The following is a 22253-nucleotide window of genomic DNA, read 5'->3' on the forward strand; positions in this document are numbered from 1 at the left end:
AGCAGGGAGTCTGTTTCTCCCTCTCCCTCTACTCCTCCCCCCTGCTTGTGCTCTCTCTCTCTCTCAAATTAATAAAATCTTTTTTTAAAAAGATTTTATTTATTTGACAGAGAGAGACACAGCAAGAGAGGGAACACAAGCAGGGGGAGTGGGAGAGGGAGAAGCAGGCTTCCCGCAGAGCAGGGAGCCCGATGCGGGGCTCTGGGACCATGACCTGAGCCAAAGGCAGATGCTTAACGACTGAGCCACCCAGGGCTCCAAATAAATAAAATCTTTAAAAGAAAACAACCCAAGCACCTCACTGACACAGAAGTACTTTCACATCTAAGCTTCAAATTTCCTTGCCCGTTATGCACTTATATTCCATTCGCTCAAAACTACTGTCAAATGATGTAGTTTCCATCCCCTCAGCATGTCATGACTAATGTCCCACCCTCCCCACAAATTGCATCTCCCTTCTGGGAAGGTGGAGTGCCTTATTTGTTCGGCTGTAGGACACCTGGCCCCCACTCCACACCCAGGGAACCAATGTCTCTCCCGCCGCTCTGCTAGAGAGGTGCTCAGCTGTGTGCTTCCCCAGCCCTCTGCTCTCAATCCACTGCAGCCTCGCTCACGGTGTGTGGTGGTGAAGTAGCCCCTTTTTCTTCTCTGACAAACTCAGAAGGCTTCAGTGGGAAGGCTGTTTGTTAATATTAGTTACCTTGGACACTAGTGCATGGATGCTTGCAGACTGACCGTGGGCCAGGCTCTCGCTTCAGAGTCCCTGACATCCTTTCCAGGGACAGACTGAAGTTTGACCAGTGGGCAGCAGAAGGCGCTGTTGGCCTCCCCTAGGTTTGCAAGGTGGCGGGCGGGGTGTGTGTGTGTGAGGAGAGGGGGGGGGATGGTCTCCTGCTGCCTAATCTCCACATCCCCTGGGGCTGGGACCCTGGTGCCTCTGTGTGTTGGTGGGGACTCAGCAACTGTGTCCCCTCTGGCTGAGAGGAGTCTGCTGCTCGAAGGTTACTGTGGAAGGTCCCAGCAGCTGCTTCCTCCCTGATCCCTCCCAGGGGACAAACTCTGAGTCTCTGTGGAAATCAACCCTCTCTGTCTAAGGGACTAAGCTGAGACTTCAACTAGTGGGCAGGAAACAAATCTGTGTGAGGAGCCCCTCCTCCTTCAGGCCATGGAGAAGATAAAAGAGGGCAGGCCCATCCCAGTCCTGATCTGGGGCTGCAGGAGGAGCATCCACCATGGCCTGGTCCTTTCTTCTTGTCCTCCTGGCTCACTGCACAGGTAGGGACATCCCCAGGTATCCATGACAGCTCTTGAGTGGGTGTCACCCTCACTGTCACAGACCACCAAGCAGCTTAACCTTTTGCCCTGTCCCGTTCTCCCACAAGTGTCTGTGTTTGCAGGTTCCCTGTCCCAGCCCGTGCTGACCCAGCCGCCCTCCCTCTCGGCATCTCTGGGAACAACGGCCAGACTCACCTGCACCCTGAGCAGTGGCTTCAGTGTTGGTGATTTCTGGATACACTGGTACCAGCAGCAGCCAGGGAGCCCTCCCCGGTATCTGCTGTACTACCACTCAGACTCAGACAAACACCAGGGCTCCGGGGTCCCCAGCCGCTTCTCTGGATCCAGTGATGCCTCGGCCAATGCAGGGCTTCTGCTCATCTCGGGGCTGCAGGCTGAGGCCGAGGCGGACTATGACTGGGCTACATGGCATGGCAACTCTAAGACTTCCACTATGCTCCAGACCCATGAGGAAATGAGACACAAACCGGGACTGCACTCTCCTGACCTGGTGCACCACCTACAGCAGGGGTTCTGGCCAAGGCTAGCTGAGGGCTCACTTCCATTGTCATTTCTTCTGTTAGTACCTGATTTTCCTCAGACCACTTGATCTCACAGTATCACGTACTTTTGTTCAGATCACAATTTACACGAATCCATTGCTAGTGTAGTCTCACTCTGTTAATGTTGCACTGGTTAAATCCCATGCTCAGAGATAAATAGCTCCTCACCACCCCCAACCTCTTCCCTCCTCTCTCTGTGAAATTCAGGTTGGGACATGGACTGTGGACTCTGGCATCTGGGTAGGAGACACAGGCCAAGTTGTTCCCATATCATAAAACTGCAGCCTCGTCCCCTGACTGGTCTGATGTCCCTGCATCTGATCAATTCCAGGCCAAGACACACTCACTCCCAGGCATGAGCTGTTGATCTGAAATGCAGGCAGTCCCATGAGAGGTAGAAAAAATATTCCTCACACAATGGCCTCCTTTTCCTAGAGGTAGGAAGAAGATAAAGAAGTTGCAAGAAACATCAATGGTGGCCACTTCCACACCACCTCACACCTGGGCCCTTCTCCATCTGTCACTCTTTCAGGTGAGGACCAGACACAGGGGCCAGTATAGGAACCTCTCTTTTTGTCCATGCACTCCATACAGGACTCCTCCTGCTCCCAGGCTCCCACGGTCACCTCTGTGTCATTGCTGAGAGTCACCATCTCACAGGGTCCTGGCCACAGGGAGCAAGATCACAGTTGGCCTGACTCTGATTCCACTATGGCTCTTGCCCCTCTGGACACCCCCTTTTTTTCTTTTCAAATTTTTATTTAAATTCTAGTTAGTTGGGTGCCTGGGTGGCTGAGTTGGTTAAGTGACTGCCTTCGGCTCAGGTCATGATCCTGGGGTCCTGGGATAGAGCCCCACATTGGGCTCCCCCTGCTCTGTGGAGAACCTGCTTCTCCCTCTCCCTCTGCCTGCCACTCCCCCTGCTCGTGCTCTCTCTCTGTCAAACAAATAAATAAAATCTTTAAAAAGAACCAAAATAAATTCTAGTTAGTTAACATACAGTGCAATATTGGTTTCAAGAGTAGAATTTAGTGATTCATCACTTACATATGACACACAGCGCTCATCATAACAAGTGTCCTCCTTAATATCCGTCACCCATCTAGCTCATCTCCCACCCACATCCCTGCATCAAAACTCCATTTGTTCTCTATCTTTAAAAGTCTCTTATGTTTTGTTTCCCTCTTTCCTTTTTCTTCCCCCCTACACCCTGACTCCCATATGTTCATCTGTTTTGTTTCTTAAATTCCACGTATGAGTGAAATCATATGGTATTTGTCTTTTTTTACTTATTTCACTTAGCATAATATACTCTAGCTCCATCCATGTCATTGCAAATGACTTGAGTAATATTCCATCATCTATCTATCTATCTATCTATCTATCTATCTATCTATCTATCTATCATCTATCTATCTATCTATCTATCTATCTATCTATCTATCTATCTATCATCTATCTATCTATATCTCACATCTTCTTTATCCATTCATCAGTCATGGACATTTGGGCTCTCTCCATAGTTTGGCTATTGTTGATAACACTGCTATAACCATTAGGGTGCATTTACCCCTTTGAACGAATCTGTATTTTTGTATCCTTTGGGTAAATACCTAGTAGTGCAATTACTGGGTCACAGGGTAGCTCTATTTTTAACTTTTTGAGGAACCTCCATACTGTTCTCCAGAGTGGCTGCACCAGTTGGCATTCCCACCAACAGTGCAAGAGGGTTCCCCTTTCTCTGAATCCTCACCAACACCTGTTGTTGCTTGTGTTGTTAATTTTAGCCATTCTGACAGGTGTGGGGTGGTATCTCATCGTGGTTTTGATTTATGTTTCCTTGGTGATGAGCGATCTTTTCATGTGTCTGTTTGTTTTCTTTGGAAAAGTGCCTATTTATGTCTTCTGCCCATTTCTTTTTTTCTTAAAGATTTATTTATTTGAGAGAGAGAGCATTAGCTGCGGGAGGGGTAAAGGCAGAAAATCGTCAAGCAGACTCCCCACTGAGTGCAGTGCCCAGTGGGGGACCATGAGATCATGACCTGAGCAGAAACCAAGAACAAGAATTGGACACTTAACCTCCTGAGCCACTCAGGTGCCCCTCTTCTGCCCATTTCTTAACTGGGTTATTTGCTTTTTGGGTGGTGAGTTTGATACATTCTTTCTAGATTTTGGATTTGGATTTTTTTTTTATTCTTATGTTAATCCCCATACATTACATCATTAGTTTTAGATGAAGTGTTCCATGATTCATTGTTTGTGCACAACACCCAGTGCTCCATGCAGAATGTGCCCTCCTCAATACCCACCACCAGGCTAACCCATCCTCCCACCCCACTCCGCTCTAGAACCCTCAGTTTGTTTTTCAGAGTCTATTGTCTCTCATGGTTCATCTACCCCTCCGATTTCCCCCGCTTCATTCTTCCCCTCCCGCTACCTTCTTCTTCTTCTTTTTTTTTTTTCTTAACATATATTGTATTATTTGTTTCAGAGGTACAGATCTGAGATTCAACAGTCTTGCACAATTCACAGCGCTTACCAGAGCACACACCCTCCCCAGTGTCCATCACCCAGTCACCCCATCCCTCCCACCCCCCCACTCCAACAACATTCAGTTTGTTTCCTGTGATTAAGAATTCCTCATATCAGTGAGATCATATGATACATGTCTTTCTCCGTTTGACTTATTTCACTCAACATAATACCCTCCAGTTCCATCCATGTCGTTGCAAATGGCAAGATCTCATTCCTTTTGATGGCTGCATAATATTCCATTGTATATATATACCACCTCTTCTTTATCCATTCATCTGTCGGTGGACATCTTGGCTCTTTCCACAGTTTGGCTATTGTGGACATTGCTGCTATAAACATCGGGGTGCACGTAGCCCTTCGGATCCCTACTTTTGTATCTTTGGGGTAAATACCCAGTAGTGCAATTGCTGGATCATATGGTAGCTCTATTGTCAACTTTTTGAGGAACCTCCATACAGTTTTCCAGAGTGGCTGTATCAGCTTGCATTCCCACCAACAGTGTAGGAGGGTTCCCCTTTCTCCGCATCCCCGCCAACATCTGTCGTTTCCTGACTTGTTAATTTTAGCCATTCTGACTGGTGTGAGGTGGTATCTCATTGAGGTTTTGATTTGGATTTCCCTGATGCTGAGCGATATTGAGCACTTTTTCATGTGTCTGTTGGCCATTTGGATGTCTTCTTTGGAAAAATGTCTGTTCATGTCTTCTGCCCATTTCTTGATTGGATTTTTTGTTCTTTGGGTGTTGAGTTTGATGAGTTCTTTATAGATTTTGGATATTAGCCCTTTATCTGATATGTCATTTGCAAATATCTTCTCCCACTCTGTCGGTTGTCTTTTGGTTTTGTTGACTGTTTCCTTTGCTTTGCAAAAGCTTTTTATCTTGATGAAGTCCCAGTAGTTCATTTTTGCCCTTGCTTCCCTTGCCTTTGGCGATGTTTCTAGGAAGAAGTTGCTTCGGCTGAGGTCAAAGAGGTTGCTGCCTGTGTTCTCCTTTAGGATTTTGATGGACTCCTGTCTCACATTGAGGTCTTTCAACCATTTGGAGTCTATTTTTGTGTGTGGTGTAAGGAAATGGTCCAGTTTCATTCTTCTGCATGTGGCTATCCAATTTTCCCAACACCATTTGTTGAAGAGACTGTCTTTGCTCCATTGGACATTCTTTCCTGCTTTGTCAAAGATGAATTGACCATAGAGTTGAGGGTCCATTTCTGGGCTCTCTATTCTGTTCCATTGATCTATGTGTCTGTTTTTGTGCCAGTACCATACTCTCTTGATGATGACAGCTTTGTAATAGAGCTTGAAGTCCGAAATTGTGATGCCGCCGGCTTTGCTTTTCTTTTTCAATATTCCTCTGGCTATGCGGGGTCTTTTCTGGTTCCATACAAATTTTAGGATGATTTGTTCCATTTCTTTGAAAAAAGTGGATGGTATTTTGATGGGGATTGCATTGAATGTGTAGATTGCTCTAGGTAGCATTGACATCGTCACAATATTTGTTCTTCCAATCCATGAGCATGGAACCTTTTTCCATTTCTTTGTGTCTTCCTCAATTTCTTTCATGAGTATTTTATAGTTTTCTGAGTACAGATCCCTTGTCTCTTTGGTTAGATTTATTCCTAGGTATCTTATGGTTTTGGGTGCAATTGTAAATGGGATTGACTCCTTCATTTCTCTTTCTTCTGTCTTGTTGTTGGTGTATAAGAATGCCACTGACTTCTGTGCATTGATTTTATATCCTGCCACTTTACTGAATTCCTGTATGAGTTCTAGCAGTTTTGGGGTGGAGTCTTTTGGGTTTTCCACATAAAGTATCATATCATCTGCAAAGAGTGAGAGTTTGACTTCTTCTTTGCCAATTTGGATGCCTTTGATTTCTTTTTTTTTTTTGTCTGATTGCTGTGGCAAGGACTTCCAATACTATGTTGAATAGCAGTGGTGATAGTGGACATCCCTGCCACGTTCCTGACCTTAGGGGGAAAGCTCTGTTTTTCCCCATTGAGAATGATATTCGCTGTAGGTTTTTCATAGATGGCTTTTATGATATTGAGGTATGTACCCTCTATCCCTATACTCTGAAGAGTTTTGATCAAGAAAGGATGCTGTACTTTGTCAAAAGCTTTTTCTGCATCTATGGAGAGGATCATATGATTCTTGTTCTTTCTTTTGTTAATGTATTGTATCACATTGATTGATTTGCGGATGTTGAACCAACCTTGCAGCCCAGGGATAAATCCCACTTGGTTGTGGTGAATAATCCTTTTAATGTACTGTTGGATCCTATTGGCTAGTATTTTGGTGAGAATTTTTGCATCCATGTTCATCAGGGATATTGGTCTGTAATTCTCCTTTTTGATGGGGTCTTTGTCTGGTTTTGGGATCAAGGTAATGCTGGCCTCATAAAATGAGTTTGGAAGTTTTCCTTCCGTTTCTATTTTTTGGAACAGTTTCAGAAGAATAGGTATTAATCCTTCTTGAAATGTTTGGCAGAATTCCCCTGGGAAGCCATCTGGCCCTGGGCTTTTGTTTTTTGGGAGATTTTTGATGACTGCTTCAATTTCCTTAGTGGTTATAGGTCTGTTCAGGTTTTCTATTTCATCCTGGTTCAGTTTTGGTAGTTGATACATCTCTAGGAATGCCTCCATCTCTTCCAGGTTATCTAATTTGCTGGCATAGAGTTGCTCATAATATGTTCTTATAATTGTTTGTATTTCTTTGGTGTTGGTTGTGATCTGTCCTCTTTCATTCATGATTTTGTTGATTTCGGTCATTTCTCTTCTCTTTTTGATAAGTCTGGCCAGGGGTTTATCAATCTTGTTAATTCTTTCAAAGAACCAGCTCCTAGTTTCGTTGATCTGTTCTACTGTTCTTTTAGTTTCTATTTCATGGATTTCTGCTCTGATCTTTATTATTTCTCTTCTCCTGCTGGGTTTAGGCTTTATTTGCTGTTCTTTCTCCAGCTCCTTTAGGTGTAGGGTTAGGTTGTGTACTTGAGACCTTTCTTGTTTCTTGAGAAAGGCTTGTATTGCTATATACTTTCCTCTTAGGACTGCCTTTGCTGCATCCCAAAGATTTTGAATAGTTGTGTTTTCATTTTCATCGGTTTCCATGTATTTTTTTAATTCTTCTTTAATTTCCTGGTTGACCCATTCATTCTTCAGTAGGATGCTCTTTAGCCTCCATGTATTTGAGCTCTTTCCAACTTTCCTCTTGTGATTGAGTTCTAGTTTCAAAGCATTTTGGTCTGAAAATAGGCAGGGAATGATCCCAATCTTTTGGTACCGGTTGAGACCTGATTTATGACCTAGGATGTGATCTATTCTGGAAAATGTTCCATGGGCACTAGAGAAGAATGTGTATTCCGTTGCTTTGGGGTGGAATGTTCTGAATATGTCTGTGAAGTCCATTTGGTCCAGTGTGTCATTTAAAGTCTTTATTTCCTTGTTGATCTTTTGCTTAGACGATCTGTCCATTTCAGTGAGGGGGGTGTTAAAGTCCCCCACTATTATTGTATTGTTGTCGATGTGTTTCTTTGCTTTTGTTATTAATTGCCTTATATAACTGGCTGCTCCCATGTTAGGGGCATAGATATTTACAATTGTTAAATCTTCTTGTTGGATAGATCCTTTAAGTATGATATAGTGTCCTTCCTCATCTCTTATTACAGTCTTTGGTTTAAAATCTAATTTGTCTGATATAAGGATTGCCACCCCAGCTTTCTTTTGGTGTCCATTAGCATGGTAAATGGTTTTCCACCCCCTCACTTTCAATCTGGGGGTGTCTTTGGTTCTAAAATGAGTCTCTTGCAGACAGCATATCGGGTCTTGTTTTTTAATCCAGTCTGTTAGCCTGTGTCTTTTGATTGGGGCATTTAGCCCATTTACATTCAGGGTAACTATTGAAAGATAGGAATTTAGTGCCATTGTATTGCCTGTAAGGTGAGTGTTACCATATATTGTCTGTGTTCCTTTCTGGTCTATGTTGCTTTTAGGCTCTCTCTTTGCTTAGAGGACCCCTTTCAAGATTTCCTGTAGGGCTGGTTTTGTGTTTGCAAATTCCTTTAGTTTTTGTTTGTCCTGGAAGCTTTTTATCTCTCCTTCAATTTTCAATGACAGCCTAGCTGGATAGAGTATTCTTGGCTGCATATTTTTCTCATTTAGTGCTCTGAATATATCCTGCCAGTCCTTTCTGGCCTGCCAGGTCTCTGTGGATAGGTCTGTTGCCAATCTAATGTTTCTACCCTTGTAGGTTACATATCTCTTCTCCCGAGCTGCTTTCAGGATTTTCTCTTTGTCTATGAGACTCGTACGTTTTACTATTAGATGTCGGGGAGTTGACCTATTTTTATTGATTTTGAGAGGGGTTCTCTGTGCTTCCTGGATTTTGATGCCTGTTTCCTTCCCCAAATTAGGGAAGTTCTCTGCTATAATTTGCTCCATTATACCTTCTGGCCCTCTCTCTCTTTCTTCTTCTTCTGGGATCCCAATTATTCTAATGTTGTTTCTTTTTATGGTATCGCTTATCTCTCGAATTCTGCCCTCGTGATCCAGTAGTTGTTTATCTCTCTTTTTCTCAGCTTCTTTATTTTCCATCATTTCATCTTCTATATTACTGATTCTCTCTTCTGCCTCATTTATTCTAGCAGTTAGCGCCCCCATTTTTTATTGCACCTCATTAATAGCCTTTTTGATTTCTACTTGGTTCGATTTTAGTTCTTTTACTTCTCCAGAAAGGGTTTCTCTAATAACCTCCATATTTTTTTCAAGCCCAGCTAGTATCTTTAAAGTGATGATTCTGAACTCTAGATCTGACATCGTACTAATGTCCGTATTGAGTAGGTCCCTGGCAGTCGGTACTACCTCTTGTTCTTTTTGTTGAGGTGATTTTTTCCGTCTCGTCATTTTGTGCAGAGGAGAATAGATTAATGAGAGAACAAAATGCTAGCAGAGTAACCACGTCCCCAGAAAATATACTCTAAACAAATCAGAAAAGACCTGAAGCAGTGGGAAAAGAAAGGGAAAGAGAGAAAAAAGAAAAAGAAAAAGAAGAAAAAGAAAAAGATAAAGATAAAAACAAAAACAAACAAAACAAAACAACAACAAAAGAAAAACCAGAATGTGATCAAATATGATCTACATGGTATATAGATCAGTGCCACACACTAGATTTGGGGTGTATTTTGGTCTTTTAGAAGAAAGTGCCTCCCAAAATTTTAAAAAAAGAAAAACTTATATATGTACAAAAATAAGGGTTGATATGATGAAGGGATGGAATATGACTGTAAAAAAGGAAATTATAAAAAATTTTATGAAAGGAATTGATAAGAAGTTGTTTGAAAAAAGAAAGTAGAGGATTTAAAAAAAGAAAAAAGAAAAAGAAAAAAAAAAGGGAGAGGATGTGATCAGGCAGGGGAATAGAAAACACCATATACTAGAGATTTAGGGTATATTTTAATCTGTTAGAAGAAACTATCTCAAAATTTTAAAGAGAGAACAACTTATATATATAAGCTAAAAATATGGGTAACTACTATGAAGGGATAGAATATGACTCTAAAAATGAAAAATAAATTTTTTTTTTTTAAAAAGGGATTGATAAGATGTTGGTTGAAAAAGGGAAAAAGAAAAATTCAAAAAGAAATAAAAAGACAAAAAAGACAGTTAAAAAAAATTAACTTTAAAAGACTAAAGAATCATGGTAAAAAAGCCGTGAATTCTATGTGCAGTATTCCCCTGGCGCTGGAGTTCTGCCGTTCTCATTGATCGGTAAACTTGGTCTTGGCCGGCTGTTCTGGCTGATCTTCTGGGGAGGGGCCTGTTGCCGTGGTTTCCAAATGTCTCTGCCGGAGGCGGAATTGCCCCGCCCTTGCCCCCTCCCGGCTAAGTAATCTGCTCGCGTTTGCTCTCCGGGGCTTTTGTTCCCTGCGAGCTTTCCCTACAGCTTTGGAGGCGGAGAGTGAAAATGGCGGCCTCCCAATCTCTGCACCAGAGGAGTCGAGAACTCGGGGCCCCGCTCCTCAGTGCGCCCCCAGAGAAAAGCCGCCAGTCACTCCCGTCTCCCCGGTCTCCGGCCGCACTCCGTGCTCACCCGGCCCGCGACCGCGCGCCTCTATCTCTGGCACCCGACCTCGGGTGGAGTCTCCAAACCCAGCAGATCCCTGCGGTGCACCTCCGTGCGGCTCCTTCCCGGGGAGGAAGGTGAGTCTCCCCGGATCTGCCGCTTGTTGGGTCCCTGCTGGAGGAGCAGGGGCCCGACTGTGCCACGGATCACGGTCAATGGCGACCCCGAGCTGAGAGCCCGCGCCTGGCCTCCGCCTCTGCAGCCGGCTTCCCTGCTCCGTTACCTGGGAGCTCTGCCACACTCATGCACCCCTGGTCTTTCTGTGACCCCGAGGGTCCTGAGACCACACTGTCCCGGAGGTTTCCACCCCCCGCTTAGCCACCAGAGTGATGTCCCTCAGCGGAGCAGACTTTTAAAAGTTCCGATTTTGTGTTCCATGGTTCTATCACTTGCCAGGAGCGGTCAACGGAGGCCCCTTCCCCGCCGTCTATCCTCCCAAATATCGCCGCGGATTCACTTCTCCGCACGTCCTACCTTCCAGAAAGTGGTCGCTTTTCTGATGAGAGAGTTGTTGCTCTTCTTTTCTTCAATCTCCTGTTGAGTTTGTAGGTGTTCAGAATGGTTTGATCCCTATCCAGCTGAATTCCTGAGGAGACGAAATCCAGGTCTCCTACTCCTCTGCCATCTTGCTCCGCCCCCCCATTCTTTCTAGATTTTGGATACTAACCCTTTATGTGATGTCATTAGCAAATATCTTCTCCCATTCCATAGGCTGCCTTTTAGTTTTGTTGAATGTTTCCTTTGCTTTGCTTTGCAGAGCTTTTTATCTTGATGAAGTCCCATCGTTCATTTTTGCTTTTGTTTCCCTTGCCTTTAAAGACTTGTCTTGCAAGAAGTTGCTACAGCCAAGGTCGAAGAGGTTGCTTCCTGTGTGCTCCTCTAGGATTTTGATGGATTCCTGTCTCACATTCAGGTCTTTCATCCCTTTTGACTTTATCTTTGTGTGTGGTGTAAGAAAATGGTCCAGTTTCATTCTTCTGCACGTGGCCGTCCAATTTTCACAGCACCATTTATTGAAGAGACTGTCTTTTTCCATTGGATATTCTTTCCTACTTTGTCTAAGATTAGTTGACCACAGAGTTGAGAGTCCATTTCTGGGCTCTCTATTCTGTTCCATTGATCTATGTGTCTGTTTTTGTGCCAGTACCATGCTGTCTTGGTGACACAGCTTTGTAACATAGCTTGTAGTCTGACATTGTGATGTCACCAGTTTTGGTTTTCTTTTTTCAACATTCCTCTGGCTATTTGGGGTCTTTTCTGGTTTCATAAAATTTTAGGATTATTTGTTCCAGCTCTGTGAAAAATGTTGATGGTATTTTGATAGGGATTGCATTGCATGTGTAGATTGCTTTGGGTAGCATAGACATTTTAAAAATGTTTATTCTTCCAATCCCTGAGCATGGAATGTTTTTCCATGTCTTTTTGTCTTCCTCAGTTTCTTCCATAAGTGTTCTGTAGTTTCTAGAGTACATCTCCTTTACCTCTTTGATTAGGTTTATTCCTAGGTATCCAATGGGTTTTGGTGCAATTGTGAATGGGATCGATTCCTTAATTTCTCTTTCTTCAGTCACATTGTTAGTGTATAAAATGCAACTGATTTCTGTGCATTGATTTTGTATCCTGCCACGTTGCTGAATTCCTGTATGAGTTCTAGCAGTTTTAGGGTGGAGTCTTTGGGTTTTCCACATAAAGTATCATGTCATCTGTGGAAAGTGAGAGTTTGACTTCTTTGCCAATTTGAATGCATTTTGTTTCTTTTTGTTGTCTGATTGCTGAGGCTACAACTTCTAGTACTATGTTGAGTAGCAGTGGTGAGAGTGGGTATCCCTGTCATGTTCCTGACCTTAAGGGGAAAACTCAGTTTTTCCCCATTGAGAATGATATTCACTGTGGGCTTTTTATCGATGGCTTTTATAATATTGGGGTATGTTCCCTTTATCCCTACACTGTGGAGAGTTTTAATCAAGTAATGATGCTGTATTTTGTCAAATGCTTTTTCCTCATCAATTGAGAGGATCATATGGTTCTTGCCCTTTCTTTTATTAATATGTTCTGTCACCTTGAATGATTTGTGAGTGTTGAACCACCCTTGCATCCCAGGAATAAATCCCACTTGGTCATGGTAAATAATCCTTTTAATGTACTGTTGGATCCTATTGGCTAGTATCTTGGTGAGAATTTTGGCATCCATGTTCATCAAGGGTATCGGTCTGTAATTCTCTTTCGATGACATCTTTGCCTGGTTTGGGGATCAAGGTAATGCTGGCCTCATAGAATGAGTTTGGCAGTTTTTCTTCCATTTCTATTTTTTGAAACAGCTTCAGTAGAATATGTATTATTTCTTCTTTAAATGTTTGGTAGATTCCCCCTCAGAAGCCGTCTGCCTGGACTCTAGTTTTTTGGAAAGTTTTTGATTACTGCTTCAATTTCCTTGCTAGTTATGGGTCTGTTTAGGTTTTCTATTTCTTCCTGTTTCAGTTTTGATAGTTTTTAAGTTTCCATGAATGCATCCATTTCTTCCAGATTGCCTAAGTTATTGGCATGTACTTGCTCATAATATGTTCTTAAAATTGTTTGTATTTCCTTGGTGTTGGTTGTGATCTCTCCTCTTTAATTCATGATTTTATTAATTTGGGTCCTTTATCTTTTTCTTTTGAATAAGTCTGGGTGGGGGTTTACTGGTCTTATTCGTTCTTTCAAAGAACCTGCTTTTAGTTTCATTGATCTGTTCTACTGTTCTTCTGGTTTCTATTTCATTGATTTCTGCTGTAATCTTTATTATTTCTCTTCTCCTGCTTGGTTTAGGCTTTACTTGCTGTTATTTCTGCAGCTCCTTTAGATGTAAGATTAGCTTGTGTATTTGAGACTTTTCCAGTTTTTAGAGAAAGACTTGTATTGCAATGTACTTCCCTCCTAGGAACGCCTTTGCTGTATCCCAAAAGTTTTGAACAGATGCTTTTTCATTCTCATTAGCTTCCATGGATTTTTAAAATTCTTTTTTAATCTGGTTGACCCATTCATTCTTTAGCAGGATGCTCTTTAACCTCCAAGTGTTTGCGTTCCTTCCAAATTTCCTCTTGTGATTGAGTTCAAGTTTCAAAGCATTGTGGTCTGAAAATATGCAGGGAATAATCCCAGTGTTTTGGTGTGGGTTGAGACCTGATGTGTGATCCAGTATGTGATCTATTCTGGAGAAAGTTCATGTGCACTCAAGAAGAATGTGTATTCTGTTGTTTTGGGATGTAGTGTTCTGTATATATCTGTGAAGTCCTTCTGGTCCAGTGTGTCATTCAAAGTCCTTGTTTCTTAGCTGGTCTTCTGTTTAGATGATCTGTCCATTACTGTGGGTGGGGTGTTGAAGTCCCCTACTATTAATATCTTATTATCAATGTACTTCTTTATTTTGGTTATTAATTGGTTTATAAAATTGATTGCTCTCATGTTGGAGGCATAAATATTTATAATTTTTAGATCTTCTTGTTGGATAGACCCTTTAAGTATGATATAGTGTCCCTCTTCATCCCTTTCTACAGTCTTTGGTTTAAAATTTAATTTGTCTGATATGAGGATTGCTACCCCAGCTTTCTTTTGAAGTCCAGTAGCATGATAAATGGTTCTCCACCCCTCACTTTCAATCTGGAGGTGTCATTAGGTCTAAAATGAGTCTCTTGTAGACAGCATGTGGATGGATCCTGCTATTTTATCCAATCTGATACCCTGTGTCTTTTGTCTGGGGCCTTTAGCCCATTTACATTCAGAGTAATTAGCGAAAGATATGTTTTTAGTGCCATTGTATTGCCTGTAAAGTTCCTGTTTCTGTAGATCATCTCTGTTTCTTTGTGGTCTATGTTACTCTTGGGCTCTCTCTTTGCTTACAGGATCCCCCTTGATATTTCTTGCAGGGCTGGCTTGGTGGTCACATATTCTTTCAATTTCTGTCTGTCCTGGAAGCTCTTTATCTCTCCTTTCATTCTGAATGACAGCCTTGCTAGATAAAGTATTCTTGGCTGCACGTTTTTCTCATTTAGTACCCTGAATATATCATGCCATCCCTTTCTGGCCTGTCAGGTCTCTGTGGATATTCTGCTGCTAGCCTAATGTTTCTACCCCTGTAGGTTAAGAACCTCTTGTCTCATGACGCTTTCAGGATTTTCTCTTTATCTCTGAAATTTGCAAGCTTCACTGTTACATCGGGGTGTTGATCTATTTTTATTGTTTTGGGTAGGGGTCCTCTCGATCTCTTGGACTTGAATGCCTGTTTCCCTCCCCAGATTAGGGACATTCTCAGCTATGATTTGCTCAAATATACCTTCTGTCTCTCTTTCTCTTTCTTCTATAAGTAGATAAGCAACTGCTTTTTGCAAGGTAGGAGGTGCAGAGACGTGAATCTGTGGGAAGATATTGGAAGATAAATGGAGGGGGGAGGTAGCCTCCATAAGCTGGCTACCAGAAAGTGCTATAGTCTGCCGGGCAAAATCAGAACCCTTAGAAATCTGCTCCAGTGAGGGACATCCCTGTCTGGAAGGGGCTCAGGGGATGAAAAGGGCAGAATTCTGGGTGGATCAGTCAAGAGAGACTCTTGGCTCTGGGAAACAAACTGAGGGTTGCAGAAGGGGAGGTGAGTGGGGAGATGGGGTAACTGGGTGATGGGCATTAAAGGGGGCATGTGTTGTGATGAGCACTGGGTGTTATATGCAACTGATGAATCACTGAACACTACATCTAAAGCTGATGTGCTATATGTTGGCAAATTGAATTTAAATAAAAAAATAAAAACAAACTATATGGCTCCAAAAAATAAAGTCATCCCTGGAAAGTATGATTTTTAAATCTAGTTTTAATAGAGGTTACCAGTGATATTTTTTTCATTTTTTCCACATGTCATTTCTCATATTGTATATTTCTGCATGGTCTATTTTTATTCAAAAGTTAGTAAGCAGTTCTGTCATTGATAAACATGATTCTGATGTGTCAGTTCGGCCTACTGTTCCTCTATGATCTCCCTCTTTTATTGTTGTGCTCATTATAATGGGGAAATGTTGTTTTTGTATATGTTTTTGTCTTTTTTAGTTTCTTAGACTTGGCAGAGTTCTAATCTCCCTCTTGATTGTTCTTTTCTTCACCATATGGGTTTTACAGAGCACTTATTATCTCGTTTTAAAAAAAATAGGCTTTATTTTTAAGATAAATTTTAGGTTTATGTCAAATTTGAGTGGAAAGTGCAGAGATTTCCTAATATTGGTTGCAAAAATAGTCTTCTGTTAGCACCAAATCTTGGGAGTCCTTCCAAATATCTTCTGAGATTCTACTCAGACTTAAATATGGACTAGGGTTTTGGGATCCCAGCTCCTCTCAGGGTCCAATGATGCTTTGAGGAACTCACAATATTTTCTAAATTGTGGCCATCATGGTGATGAAAGTGGTCAATACTGTGAGATATGGGCTGACAGAGCCACTGTTCACATCATGCTCCAGGTCCCTGAGGAAGTAAGGCAAACTCCTCTGCTTGTGCTATCTGGGCTCTCACTAGGTCCTCACTTCCAGTAACAACAGCCAACATCAGGGGAATAACTCCAACCATTTATACCCCATTGCTGAGACTGTGCAGCCCTGACATACAGCTGTCACTTAGAGAATGTCTCTCCCATTGCTAATAGGATATTCTGAGCTTTTCTATCTCTACACAACATCAAGTCCTTTCTCAGGATATAAAATGACTCTAGGAGGACAACAGGGGATGATATGGACTCTTACCTGGCAGAGGAGATTTATTCATCAAAATTATTCTGTTGTGGTCGATTAAAATTAAGAAGTATTGGTCAGGATGAAGTCCCAATAGTTCATTTTTGCCCTTGCTTCCCTTGCCTTTGGCGATGTTTCTAGGAAGAAGTTGCTTTGGCTGAGGTTGAAGAGGTTGCTCCCTGTGTTCTCCTTTAGGATTTTGATGGACTCCTGTCTCACATTGAGGTCTTTCAACCATTTGGAGTCTATTTTTGTGTGTGGTGTAAGGAAATGGTCTAGTTTCATTCTTCTGCATGTGGCTATCCAATTTTCCCAACACCATTTGTTGAAGAGACTGTCTTTGTTCCATTGGACATTCTTTCCTGCTTTGTCGAAGATTAGTTGACCATTATGCAGCCATCAAAAGGAATGAGATCTTGCCATTTGCAACCATGTGGATGGAACTGGAGGGTATTATGTTGAGTGAAATAAGTCAAACAGAGAAAGACATGTATCATATGATCTCACTGATATGAGGAATTCTTAATCTCAGGAAACAAACTGAGTGTTGTTGGAGTGGGGGGTGGGGTGGGAGGGATGGGGTGACTGGGTGATGGACACTGGGGAGGGTGTGTGCTCTGGTAAGCGCTGTGAATTGTGCAAGACTGTTGAATCTCAGATCTGTACCTCTGAAACAAATAATGAAATATATGTTAAAAAAAAAAAAAAGAAGGAGAAGAAGAAGAAGATAGTGGGAGGGGAAGAATGAAGCGGGGGAAATCGGAGGGGTAGACGAACCATGAGAGACGATGGACTCTGAAAAACAAACTGAGGGTTCTAGAGGGGAGGGGGGTGGGAGGATGGGTTAGCCTGGTAGTGGATATTGAGGAGGGCACATTCTGCATGGAGCACTGGGTGTTGTGCACAAACAATGAATCATGGAACACTTCATCTAAAACTAATGATGTAATGTATGGGGATTAACATAAGAATAAAATAAAAAAAAATACATGTCTCTTGAAAAAAAAAAAAAGAAGTATTGGTCAGGGATCTTATAGGACATTTCTGACAGGCTCAAAATAGGATAATTTGGTGAATATTTACCAAAGAGATAATTTATGAATTTGTGAGCAGAGCATCTGGAATCCCCAAAAGAGACTGAAAACCATAACCTAGTGATAGTGGGGACCAGTGATATGTGTGAAGGAAGTGGCAGAAGTAAGATAGGGATGAAACAGGACAATTGGGGATTCCTCCAGGCAATGGTGACCCCACTGGGAGGGGACCTGGGGCATCACTGGTCTTAAAACCCAGTTTCCCCTCTGTAAATGTAAGAAAATGTATCAGAAGCAGGTTATCTGCTTAGAGAGCCAGATGTGTTATTTGAATAGAGGTTGTGATTCTGGGGACACCAGGGGGCGCTGTAAGCCTGACAAGAGGGTGGAGACTGATGTCCACTCCCTTACCACACGGGAAGAGCCTGAGCCTGCACTAGTAGGACTGGGAGCAATGACCCCTACCCATGTATGACTCTCCTGCAGCTGTGACCCTCTAACCTCATGGAGAAACTGAATGCTGTTCTCCCTCAGCCCATGAGGAAACCATTTCTTTCTTCCTTCTCCCTGTGACTAGAACCATCACCAGTGTAGAGTGATGCAGGAACTGGGCATGGGGAATGGCAGCACCATGTGTGCATGAACTGACTCCATTCACAAGAACAAGGGGGAAAAAATGAGAGAGACTCAGTGTCCCTAGTCCTCATGGTGGCCCTCAGGAGGCTGTCCTGTCATGTTTCCTACACGGCTTCATGTCCATTTGCAACATACAATCCACATGAGATCACTGCCTGCTACCCAACTATAGCTCAGAGAGGAGTCCCTGCCCTCAACTGCAGGAGGTGCCTCCCACCCCACCCCACCCCATGTGGGATTCCAGAACTGCCCCCTGCTCCCACTCTGGAGATTTGTTCAGCAGCCCCAGCAAAGTTAGCACAATTAAGGTCCCTGTCCAGGGGACAAAACTTCGGGGAGGGCAAGTGAGGAGGGGGCTCCTTTGATGGGCTGTGGGGAACAAGGGACAGAGGAGTTTGCAAAAGAGCCATGGTAAGGAGAGAAGACACTTGAAATGAGGCAAGTCCAGAGAGGGTGAACGACCTGCTTCATCTCACAATGAACCCTGGTTTCCCTCCATCCCCACCTCTCATGATGCCCGCTGTCCCAGGCACTTCAGCCTGACCTTGGACGCTACACACTCACGTGACCTCATGACCCATCCCAGAGCTGCCCTGGTGTGCAGGTCTGCAAATGTCTCCACCAAAGCCCTCTTCAAAGTCTTGAGAAGATCCTGTAATACTTTCTCAGGAAGACAAAGAGGAGCTGGTCTGTCCTAAACCTACACCCACCTCTGCACTTGGGATACATGATCAATTAGAGGCACCCACAGGGGCTCCAGCCCACATCTCTGTCACTGTTTGTAATGATGACACAGTTGTGGACAATAACCTCAGGATACTGAGGACCCCACAGGTGGGCATGTGACCAGCAGGGGGCACTGTGCATCTCCCTGGGCCCTGCAGGGGAGCACTCACAGCTTGGGGAGCCCCCTGGGCTCAGGGCTGGGCAGAGGCTGAGCTGCCCCTTTGTGCTCCCTGATGAGACCCAGCGGCCTGGTCCCTCAGGGCCTGGCAGAGGCTCCTGTGCAGGGTCCTGTGGGGGTCCCTACAGCTGCTCCCTCCACCTTCTCCTGGGTCCCACGTGGAGTAGGCTCTGCCCTCAGGTCCCCTCTCAGGCTCAAGTATCAGTGGTCAGGTGGGGTCTGGAAGAACCAGAAAGGGGGATGCAAATTTGCCTGAACAGTCCCTTATCTCCCTGGGGGCAGTACGGAAGACAAGAAAAGACTGGGGCAGCCCAGCCCGAGTGGGGCCAGGAGCTGTAACACCATGGGCTATGCTCCTCTTTCTCTATTCAGGTAGGGATAGGCCTGGGGGACAAGGTCTCAGTTCCCAGGCTGTGTCGGTCCCAGTGACTCACACACCATGAGCTTTACTCTGGTCCTTGCCCCACCTCCCATACATGTCTGTGTGTTCAAGTTCTCTCTCTCAGCCTGTGCTAACTCAGCTGCATTCCTTCTCTGCATCCCTGGGTGAATCTTCCCTGCACCCTGAGAAGTAACATCATTGTTGGTAAAATAAATAAATAAATAAATAAATAAATAAATAAATAAATAAATAAATAGGTATACCGGTACCAGCAGAAGTTAGGCAGCCCTCACTGGTATCTCACAAGATTCAATTCAGACAGCACCAGGGATCCTGGGACCAGTTTGCTTTTCTGCATCCAAAGGTGCATCGCCTAATTGAGGGGTTCCGCACATCTCTGGAAACCAGCGGAAGGATGAGGTGACTGTTACTGTCAGATACGGCCCACCAGCCCCCATGCACACCGTGCTCCAGACTCAGGAAGTGAGACAAAATCTGCCTGCACTCTCCAGGCCTGGTGACATCACCCTCAGGTGGCTCTGGGGGTGACTTCTGTTGTCGGATCTTCAACTGACCCCTATTTTTCCTGGAACAAGTAGATTTAACAATGTCATATCCTTTCCTTCAGTTACATTTTTAGACTGATAACCTATTCTCACTGTTTGTGTGTTTTTAAAGGCAAGCTAGCTTGCTCAGAGATGAAAATTACTCAGGAGATTTGTCAGAGGTCAAAGGTGTCGACTCCAGCTCTGGCTCTAGGAGGGGTTCTAAGTGCTTCAATTTGGGCTTCAGGTTTCAAAACTAACATGCAGAAATAAATGGTATTTTATATTCCTATGTATTTATTTATATTTACATACATATTAATATATTTATAGAAGCAATAAATCAACATTTAAAAAATAAAAACAATGCCATTTTTAATTATGAAATCCTTAAAGATAAAACAGAAAAATTGAAAGTCTTAAAACTGGAAAATTACACAACATGGCAAGAGAAATGAAAGGCAACTTGAATAAATGACTAGATACCCCTTACTTGTGGGTCAAAATGCTGAATTTGGCTAAGACAACAATTCTTCCTAAATTTTTCAATTGATTGCCAACAACTTCCTGGCATGAATTAAAGAAACTGAATATCCCTCCCAAATGGACACACACAATTCTTATGAAAATGTTAGAAGAACAGAATTTGTAATGGAACAAATATGAGTTTGCTCCTTGGTGAGCTGCAGGTGGACACGGCCCTAGGTGGAGTTGTCACATGAAGGAAACATTATGTGCAGCAGATAAGGAGATCATGGGGAATCACTTCCGGAGCCGTCACTCCCACAGCAGGGAGAGTGGGTTCTTTTTATTGAGGGTTTTGAATGAATATTCAGAAAGGGGAGACATGTCATCCTGTATAAAGGTGGACAGAGCTTGCATGGGTGTACTTAGAACAGGTGCATATATGTACATCCTATGTTATGTTAATGCAGCCTGTGCTCTTCCCAGGGTGGAGATTTAACAATGAAGCAGAGGTAACTGTCTGACAAAGGCAAGCAAGTCTAATCCTACCACTACTATTCAACATAGGACTGGACATTGCAGAAAGAACCATAAGGCAAGAAAAATAATGAAAGGCATAGGGAACAAGAAGAAAAAGAAACAGTTGTCCCGATTTTCAGGTGAGAGAACAGTCTACATGAAAAATATGAAGGACACTGCAAATATACATATAAATATATAAATTCCAAAAGTAATAAGTAATTTCAGGAGTGTCTTATGATACAAGATGAACATAGAAAGATCACTTAGATGTGTATACACTAGCAATAAACAGGTGAAAACTGAATTAAAATACCACCTAAAACCACTCAACAATGAAATATTTAGGTGCATATTAAAAAAAAAAAAACATGTGCAGGCCACGGATGCTGTACACTGGACAATGCTGGTCCATGGAATCAAAGTGGATCTAGAACAATGGAAAAACATGTGCTGTTCATGGATTGGAAGACTCCATATAGTAAACACATCAATTCTCCCTAAATTATATAAAAGTTTAATTATTTTCCTATCACAGCAAGACAGAGTGGTATGGATGGAGGGAATACCCATAAAAGTATGGATCAGGGGGGTGGAGCAAGATGGCAGAGGAGTAGGAGACCTGGGTTTGTCTGGTCTCAGGAATTCAGCTGGATAGGGATCAAACCATTCTGAACACCTACAAACTCAACAGGAGATCAAAGAAAAGAATAGCAGCAACTCTCTGAACAGAAAAGTGACCACTTTCTGGATGGTAGGACGTGCGGAGAAGTGAATCCGAGGCGATATTCGGGAGGATAGACGGCGGGGGAGGGGCCTCCGTCGGCCGCTTCTGGCAAGTGATAGAGCCACGGAGCACAAAATCGGAACTTTTAAAAGTCTGCTCCGCTGAGGGACGTCACTCTGGTGGCTAAGCGGGGGGTGGAACCCTCCAGGACAGTGTGGTCTCAGGACCCTCGGGGTCACAGAAAGACCGGGGGTGCCTGAGTGCGGCAGAGCTCCCAGGTGTCTGAGCAGGGAAGCCGGCTGCAGAGGCAGAGGCCAGGCGCGGGCTCTCAGCCCAGGGTCGCCATAAACCGTGATCCGCGGCACAGTCGGGCCCCTGCTCCGCCAGCAGGGACCCAACAAGCGGCAGATCCGGGGAGACTCACCTTCCTCCCCTGGGAGGAGCCGCGCGGGAGTGCACCGCAGGGATCTGCTGGGTTTGGAGACTCCACCCGGGGTCGGGAGCCAGAGATAGAAACGCGCAGTCACAGGCCGGGTGAGCACGGAGTGCGGCCGGAGACCGGGGAGACAGGAGTGACAGACGGCTTTTCTCTGGGGGCGCACTGAGAAGTGGGCCCGAGTTCTCGGCTCCTCCGGGGCAGAGATTGGGAGGCCGCCATTTTCACTCTCCGCCTCCAAAGCTGTACGGAAAGCTCGCAGGGAACAAAAGCCCCGGAGAGCAAACGCGAGCAGATTACTTAGCCGGGAGGGGGCAAGGGCGGGGCAATTCCGCCTCCGGCAGAGACGTTTGGAAACCACGGCAACAGGCCC

This window comes from Mirounga angustirostris, unplaced genomic scaffold, assembly GCF_029215605.1.
Source record: "Mirounga angustirostris isolate CCGP_5_RB_7025 unplaced genomic scaffold, mMirAng1.0.hap1 SCAF_14, whole genome shotgun sequence".
In the NCBI taxonomy this organism is placed as follows: domain Eukaryota; kingdom Metazoa; phylum Chordata; class Mammalia; order Carnivora; family Phocidae; genus Mirounga; species Mirounga angustirostris.